Consider the following 9,125-nt stretch of genomic DNA (forward strand, 5'->3'; position numbering starts at 1 on the left):
AGACACAGATATTGAAGCATGAAAGTGATCAGTCAGAACAACTCTCTATTGATCTGCAGTGACCCTTCCCTCTGCACCAGTTGGACAAGTGGACCCAAATCATGCCAGTAAACCCTGTCCCCCCACAGCATAACAGAGCCACTCACTATAGGGGTTAAGCACTGGGCCTGTACCGATCTCTTGGTATATGTGCACATGCACTCGCCCACTTGCAGAGAATATGGTGATGATGACTTCATCTGTTTTCCATGTCTCGGTAGACCACAGCTTGTTGTTTTTACACCAGACTTTGCAACTGAATCTCCTGCTATCCATTCTACATAAACAAACCCTCTTTCAAAGCTGTCCTCTTGCTGTCTTGATCCAAATTTGAGGTCAATTGGACCTGCTCAGAGTTTTTGTACAAGTCATTGAGCATGGTACACTCTAAAGCAAATAATTGTGCTTAATTCCCTGGGGTCAAAGGTCTTTTCTTGACTTTTGCACATCATTATACAACCCCATTTCCACTTGGGACACTGTGCAAAATGTAAATAAAAACAATATGCAATTATGCAAAACTCATTTAAAATCTACATGTCATTGAAAATACTACAAAGACAACATATCAAATTTTAAACTTAGAAATGTTATTGTTTTTTTAAAAATCCATTGCTATTATGAATTTGATGCCAACAACACATTCCATAAAAGTTGGGACGGGGGCAATAAAAGGCTGGCAAAGTTGTATTATGCAAAACACCTGGTGGTTGATTGGCAACAGGTCAGTAACATGATTGGGTATAAAAGACCATCTCAGAGAGGCGGAGTCTTTCAGAAGTAAAGAAGAGGTAGGGTTCACCACTCTGTGAAAGACTGCACCATCAAATAGTGCCACAATTCAAGAATAATGTCTCTCAACATAAAATAGCAAAGAATTCTCATCATCTATGGTACATCATTAAAATATTCAGAGAATCTGGAGAAATCTCTGTATGTAAGGGACGAGGACAAAAACTAGCATTTGCTGGTTGTGTTCTTTGGGCCCTCAGACGGCACTGCATTAAAAACAGACATGATTCTGTAGTGGAAATCACTGCATGGGCTCAGAAACACTTCTGAAAACCAATGTCTATGAAAACAGTTCATAACTGCATCTACAAATACAAGTTAAAACTCTAAAACACAAAGAAGAAACTAAATAGAAACAGGATCCAGAAATGCCGCCACCTTCTCTGGGCCTGAGCTCAATTAAAATGGACTGAGGGAAAGTGGAAAAGTGTCCTGTTGTCACGGTTGGCCCCTCCCAGTCCTGTCCATGTGCTCCTTTGTTTTGGTTTCAGTCCTGCCCCCTGTTTGGTTACTCCGCCCCGACTGTATTCACCTGTCCCTCATTGTTACGTGTATTTAAGCCCTGTGTTTCCCCTTGCGTTTGCCAGTCATTGTATCTTTGTACCTGATCTTTGTTTATGTCTGTTTACTGGTTGCTCTGGTTTTTGTCATGTCTGTTTCCCGTTCCGTCCGCATCGGCTATATGAACCTGGACTGTTATGACCACGACCCTGGATTTGTCCATAATAAATCTCGCTTATCACAGCGTGTGTGTCCGCCTCCTCGCTCCCCCTCACACCTGTGGTCCAACGAATCAGCGTTTGAATTTTTTTTTGGAAATCATGGACACTGTGTCCTCAAGGCTAAAGACCACTTCAGCTTGTTATCAGTGCACAGTTCAAAAGCCAGTGTTCATGACGGTTTAGGGGGGCATTAGTGCATATGGCATGGGTGACATGCACATCTGTGAAAGTTCCATTAATGCTGAACAATGCAACATGTTTTGGCAACATATGCTACCATCCAGACAACGTCTTTTTCAGGGAGGGCCTTGATTATATTTGCAAGACAATGTCAACCCACATTCTGCATGTATTTCAACAGCATGGCTCCGTATTAAGAGAGTCCAGGTACTAAACTGACCTGCCTGAAGTCCAGATCTGTCATCCACTGATTCCCAAATGCTTACAGTGTGTTGTTAAAAGAAAAGGTTGAGATGATGTGTCTCAACCCATTTTCATAGCCTCATAACTCTAGATGTGAGTCAGATATGATCTCATTTTAAAAGTGGAATGGAAAAGGTGAATGTACAGATTCAGACTGATATCACAAAGATAGGAACATTGAACTTGGCACAGTTGTAGAATACAGAGGATTGATACCTTTTGGTTAACCCTTGTGTGGTGTTCAGGTCTGTGGGACCCATTTTCAGTGTTTACAAAAGGAAAAATGATGTGATTTATTATTATTTCAACCTCAGATTTTGTGGCCGTTGCTCATTTTCTGTGAAGAACATATAAAGTAATACATATTTTAATGACTTCATACTGTAAACCCCTACACATTTATATTACACATGTGGTGTTGGGTTGAACCTGCGGAGAATGAAAGTATATGGAGGTGCTGTGTCCTTCACTCTGTTCTCCTCCTACATAGCCTGCTGTTAGTGTGTGTGAGTGTGTGTGTGTGTGTACGTGTGTGTTTGTATATGTGTGTTTGTGTGAAGGTGGACAACATGGACAGGCTGGTCACTGGCTACAGCTGCTAAAGATGAACCCCATGCTGGCCACTTGTGATATTTATGTAGACCTGTCCAGGGTGTATCCTTCCTTCCACCCAATGACTGCTGGGATAGGCTTCAGCCCTGAGATGAGCGACTCTTGTTGTATTCAAGCTACCATAAAATCCAACGCATCTGAGTCAGGAGAAAAGGGATTTTTTGTTCTTTTATTATGAGAAAATGTCAACAAACGGTTTATTGACTGAATAGTTGTGTGACTTCAACACTGTGACATTCTCCTCAGCTCTGTTTTACTAATACAGTGGGACAGTATCTCTTAGAGTAGATGTGCTGGCTTTCTTCTTCTTTGCAGACAGTTTAATGGAGAATTTCACAAACAGTCTCTGAACACAATGGCAAAGATGAATGAAGCCATATGAGCCCTCAGAGATGGCTGGCTCTTGTCTGTCTGAGCTATTTGTTCATTACTGCATGAAATAATCCACCTGAAACAATGTTTCCGTTGATGTCAATTCAATTCAACGTATAACTCAAATATTAAGTTATTTAAGCTTGATCCTTTTATTTTATTTCACTAATGTTAACTAATTAGAGTTTACAGTTAGAGTTTTTAGATATCTTGTGAGGTATACAAGTGTTTGGCATATTAGAGCTTCAAAAAAAAGCAAAAGACCTTTAAAATGTCTACTAAAAGATTTTAAATAGCCAATATAGTCCTTTCAAAATGGATTTTTTTCCTTTATGCATTTCAGTAATTTATTCTGCTTATTCTAACAAATGCATGGACACATTAGGGCCTAACTTTAGCAATAATTGCTGTTCTTTCTTTCTAAATAACTAAATAAATAAATGCCTGGTTCAAAAATAGTCACTCTTGATTTTTAATGGAAAGTATTATCATTTTAATGGAAATAAAATCTTAAATAAAATGGATTTTCATGAAATAAATTGTATTTCTAATAATTTTGTAGCATTTCTATTGGTCCATTCATCATGAAAGGTTCACACAATGCATAAGACAGCTGTTATGTTCAAGTAGAAAAAAAAAAGACAACATGAAAATTTTCATAACAATATAATGGATTAGATAAGGCCATTAATATAATAGAACAGCATGTTCCACCATAAGACCACAAGATGGTGCTACATGTTCACACTGCCATGACAGAATGAGGCTCAAAACACTTTAAACAGTGCCATGTGGAGTCAGTATGGTAGTTTGATGAGGGCTCTCTGCTCCATAGCTTTACAAATTATAATCAAATTAGTTTGTCTTATTTGAAAATGACAGTGGGCCCAATTTACTAAGATCTAATAACTAATTAATTTTGTTCTTGTGTGTGTTCTTGAGAAAACACCTAAAAAAAAGACTACATCTTTAGCAAATCCTAAATAAAACAATGGTGAATGTAAGAATCATGAAAAACTGCATAAGTGGGTTTTAAGAGGAAATTTCTTCTGAAGAACGCTTGGTGAATGAGGTCCACTGTTGTGACGAAACAGTAGATACACTAATCATAAAAGCCAAAGTAACCGAGTCAGAGGAAAAATTGATTTTTTTTGTTCCTTAATTATGAGAAATGCCCACAAACTGTTCATTGACTGAATAGTTGTGTGACTTCAATACTGTGACATTTTCTTTGGCTCTGTTATATTGACACAGTGGAACTGTATCTCTCACAGAAGAGGTGCTGGCTTTTTTCTTCTCCTTTGCAGACAGTTAAAGGGACACTCCAGCCAAAATTTAAAAAGCACCCATCTCCACAGCTGTGGTAAACATTTCTACTCATGTGGTGCTGCAGTAGCCTCTAGAGTGAGAATTTCTGGTTTAAAAAGTGGTAAGCCCCCTCCTCATGATGCACCTTGAATAATAAAAGGGAAGAACATTTGAAAAACTGCTACTCCTCTGGGTTGGATGCAGTTTTTTGTTAATTTATTTTGTTGGTATATACAGTGGGGCCAAAAAGTGTTTAGTCAGCCACTGATTGTGCAAGTTCTCCTACTTAGAAAGATGAGTCTGTATAATCCATTGTGGTAGGAAAACACTGATGAATGAAAGCCCGAAAACAATATGAGGTCATACATTCTGTCAAACTGATGAGGCTCAGGGATCCAGTGAACTACACAGAGCTGCGTAACATGACAAGAAACAGATCAAACTATAGCTTTAGGCCAGAATGCCCCTTAAGTAGCTTTCAAGTTGGTTTAGGCCTACCTACACAACTGGCAGAGTCCAAAGACATTATATATTCACTCAAAGGGTGCATATGACACAGTAGGCTAATAAGAAACACCTGGAGGCAAACTGCCAATACTTAACATCACCTAAGATCTGCCCATTGATATAAAGGGATTTTGACCCCTTAAATGGCCAGGGCCCAAAAGTAGGCCCACAGTTTTATTACACACTTCTACAACCTAAGACCTCAGCTCAGCCAGTTTGCACTGAAGTCCATATAGTTAATGAATAAGAAGCCTTAGTATGTAATTAGCCTTGGATTTTAAATGGTTCACTGAACTTTTACCTTGTAATCAGCTTTCCAAGTCCACCTGCTTTAGCATGCAGCTAAAATGAAAGATTTGCTTCATTAGCGCCCCAGCACTTACAACATTTCATACTGTACTGTGTTTATACAACTATGTGTGTACAACTCATGTGTGTTTACATAACTATGCAGGTTATCTGTATGGTACTTTGCACAATCACACCTATCTTCACTATAGACACTCACAGAAATAAATGATGACCTGAACGTTTCAGCCTCAGCTTCAAAGCTCACAGTTTGTTTTTCCATGCTAAACCTTTGGTTACGTTTATCAACACATACCACATTCTGCATATAAAACCTAGGAACAAGTTGCACTTTATGTAAAAAAAAAAAAAAACTTTTTTATATATGCCCTCCATCTCACTGACCCATACCTCAGACCCCTGGCCACAGTGGGCACCTGTCACAGGTAGGGCTGAACCTCAGTAACATCAAAGGGAACTTATTTTAAATTATTGAAGTTGATTACCATCATTAATCTTGACCCGCTACATCAGCCAGTCAGATCAACCGTATGATTAGAAAACACTGAAAAAATATTTTCCGCCTATTTTCCTCTCAACAGAGTCACGATTGGCCCCTCCCAGTCCTCCATGTGCTTTTGTTTTGCTTCCTTGTTTTTTCCTGGTCCTGCCCCCTTGTTTCCAGACCCTGCCCCCAATTGTACCACCTGTGTTTATCACCTGTGTCTTATCAACCCTCGTTGTCTCTGTATTTAAGCCCTGTGTTTTTCCCTAGATGTTTGCTGGTTTTTGTAGTGTATTCTTTGTAGTATATTGTATCGACTGGTGTTTGTTCTTTTGACTTGTTGTGTGTTTATGTCTGTTCCATGATCTATTCTCTGACCCTGGACCGTTTTGACCCTGAATCTGGATTTGCCCCTAATAAATCTCGCTTCTCTTCGCATATCCGTCCGCCTCATCATCGCTCCCCAGCATTACAAACAGAAGAGTATGTGAGACTTAGAATCGCACAAGCTGCAAACTGAGCCAGTCCAGTAAAGCATACACTGATTGAAGAGGAAGGTTGATCTGAATTCTAGGTTAAGGAGCAATTCTGTCCATTTCTTCATAATGAAATACACTAGAAGTAAATAAATACATAAATTATTGATAAGCTTAATTCAATTTTCACACATTTTTTAATCAATGTCCTCAATTGTTTCAACCATTTGTTTATTTTAGACATTATAATGAAATCAATGTATGCTTTGTGTTAAAATAACAATATAATGTGTTTGTTTACACACACACACACACACACACACACACACACACACACACACACACACGCACACACATTTTATAAGCCGCTTCTCCCTCAGGGTCGCGGGGGGAGTGCTGGAGCCTATCCCAGCGGTCATCAGGTGGAAGGCAGGATACAGCCTGGACAGTCTGTATTTGTTTAATGATACAAAAAGTTTTTATGAAAATTATTTAATAGGTGTAGGAGCCGTTCAAGCAGAAGTCCAGATAGAGTCAAGAGTTCAGCACAGTAAACACAGGACAAGTTCAGCACTTGCTTTTTATTTTCTTACGCTGGTGATAATTAATTAATTTTTTTTATTTATTTATTTTACTTTTCAAGAACTCCCACAGTGCAACTGCCCAGACACTAAATGTTATATGTTTCTCATTACATAAAAAAATGCATATATTATGTATTATTATATATTATTAAGTATGTAGGAAAGATCATGTTTCACAACAAAACATTGTTCTGTTTTTAAAGTGTGTAGTCTCAGGACCTGCGACCCTGAGGGAGAAGCGGCTTAGAAAATGGATGGATGGATGGATGGATAGTCTCAGGTCTGAGGAGAGGATTAGGGAGGTGTTAGTTATTTATAGCCACTAGAGGGCGTTACAGGTCAAAGCAGCTTTTCCAAAGCAGATTTCCAAATAATATCAGAATTCCCACTCATTCATTCTGTGTAATTTTCTTCTAAATATTAGTTTTCTACTTTTTTATTTATTTTTTTTATTAATGTTGAAAATGAGTAACTTGTGCTTACACCAATCAGGCATAACATTATGACCACCTCCTTGTTTGTACACTCATTGTTCATTTCATCATCTCCACTTACTATAGTTGCACTTTATAGCTCTACAGTTACAGACTGTAGTCCATCTGTTTCTCTGCATACTTTGTTAGCCCCCTTATACCCTGTTCTTCAGTGGTCAGGACCACCATGGACCCTCACAGAGCAGGTACTATTTGGGTGGTGGATCGTTCTCAGCACTGCAGTAACACTGACATGGTGGTGGTGTGTTAGTGTGTGTTGTGCTGGTACGAGTAGATCAGACACAGCAGTGCTGCTAGAGTTTTAAACACTGTGTCCACTCACTGTCCACTATTAGACACTTCTACCTTGTCAGTCCACCTTGCAGATGTAAAGTCAGAAATAAAAGCTCATCTGCTGCTGCACAGTTTATGTTGGTCATCCTCTAGTCCTTCATCAGTGCTCACAGGATGCTGTTGGCTGGATATTTCTGGTTGGTGGACTATTCTCAGTCTAGCAGTGACACAGGTGTTTAAAAACTCCTGCAGCACTGCTGTGTCTGATCCACAACATTAACACCATCACCACATCAGTGTTACTGCAGTGCTGAGAATGATCCACCACCAAAATAGTACCTGCTCCATGAGGGTCCATGTGGGTCCTAATCACTGAAGAACAGGGTAAAGGGGGGCTAACAAAGTATACAGTTAAACAGATTAGATTAGATTAGATTACATTAGATTGGGTAACCCTTATGAGCCCCACAACGGGAAAATTTCACCTCTGCATTTAACCTATCCGTGAAGTGAAACACCACATACACACTACTGAGCACACACACACTAGGGTGCAGTGAGCACAGTTGCCCAGAGCGGTGGGCAGCCCTTTTCCACAGCACCCCGGGAGCAATTGGGGGACTACAGATGGACTACAGTCTGTAATTGTAGATGATTTAATTATAATAATTAAATGACTAATTGTACTTAATTTTAACATGAAGGATGAACTCTGACTCACGATTTACTAGTTACTAGTTTCTCTGTTGTGCATTGTGTGTCTAAAACAACATATTAAGACTTACACAAACTAAACACATCATGAATCTTTTCAAGAGCCCACTGCACATCTTGTAAATCCTTATCAGTGCTGTTAAACTATTCATGAAGTGCTTGTTGCTCTTCAATAGCGCAGGCACACAGCCCAGCCCATAGCCTGCTAGTGTGAGACTGGCTCTGTGCCCAGCACACCACCATCAGGAGTGAGTCTACAGCAGCGTTATGCCTTACTTTGCGCCTATTTAAGACTCTGCCGTGGACTTGCTGATTATATTGTGGAGCCTTTCATCCATCCCTGTGCGCCAGATGAAAACTAATGAACAGGCCAGGGACATAGACAGGCCATCAGTCATCCCCTTGTATTCTATGGCCCACCAGACAGTTCACATTTTCACTGTATATGAGCACAACAACTCTTCTGTGTTTGGACTTGGTTGTGCTGTGTTGGGAGTAGGGGTGGGCAACATGATCATTTGTCATGATAAGAATGTCATATTGCATATTGTCATATCGCCCACCTCTAGTTTGAAGCTGAGACAAAATGAAAATGAGGACTGAGAGAGGGCTGCACATTGTGGCTCAGTATACCAAAGACCTGGATGGGTCCCTAACTGGTAATTTTGTCATATATTAGCTGCATGCAGCTTTTACTGAGACCTTATCATTCACGTGTTTATTTAAAATCAATTTTACATTGAACTTTGACAGTTTTCTTCTAAATATTCTCTTAGCTGAATCACAAATAGCCACCTACAGCCTACACAGTGCATTTGTGTATGCACAATTTGCATATAGTGACATATAGTGCACTGCTTGGGTGTAGAAGCCAATAATTCATAACTCACAGTGCACTATACAGAAGCTATGTGAGATTCAGCCTCAGGTACTGAACCAAAACACATTTAGCAACTAAGAACAAGAATGTGAGGTATGCGCTGCTGATCACTGAATAAATCCATTTTCTCAAAAAA

This window comes from Pygocentrus nattereri, chromosome 5 (assembly GCF_015220715.1).
Source record: "Pygocentrus nattereri isolate fPygNat1 chromosome 5, fPygNat1.pri, whole genome shotgun sequence".
Classification (NCBI taxonomy): domain Eukaryota; kingdom Metazoa; phylum Chordata; class Actinopteri; order Characiformes; family Serrasalmidae; genus Pygocentrus; species Pygocentrus nattereri.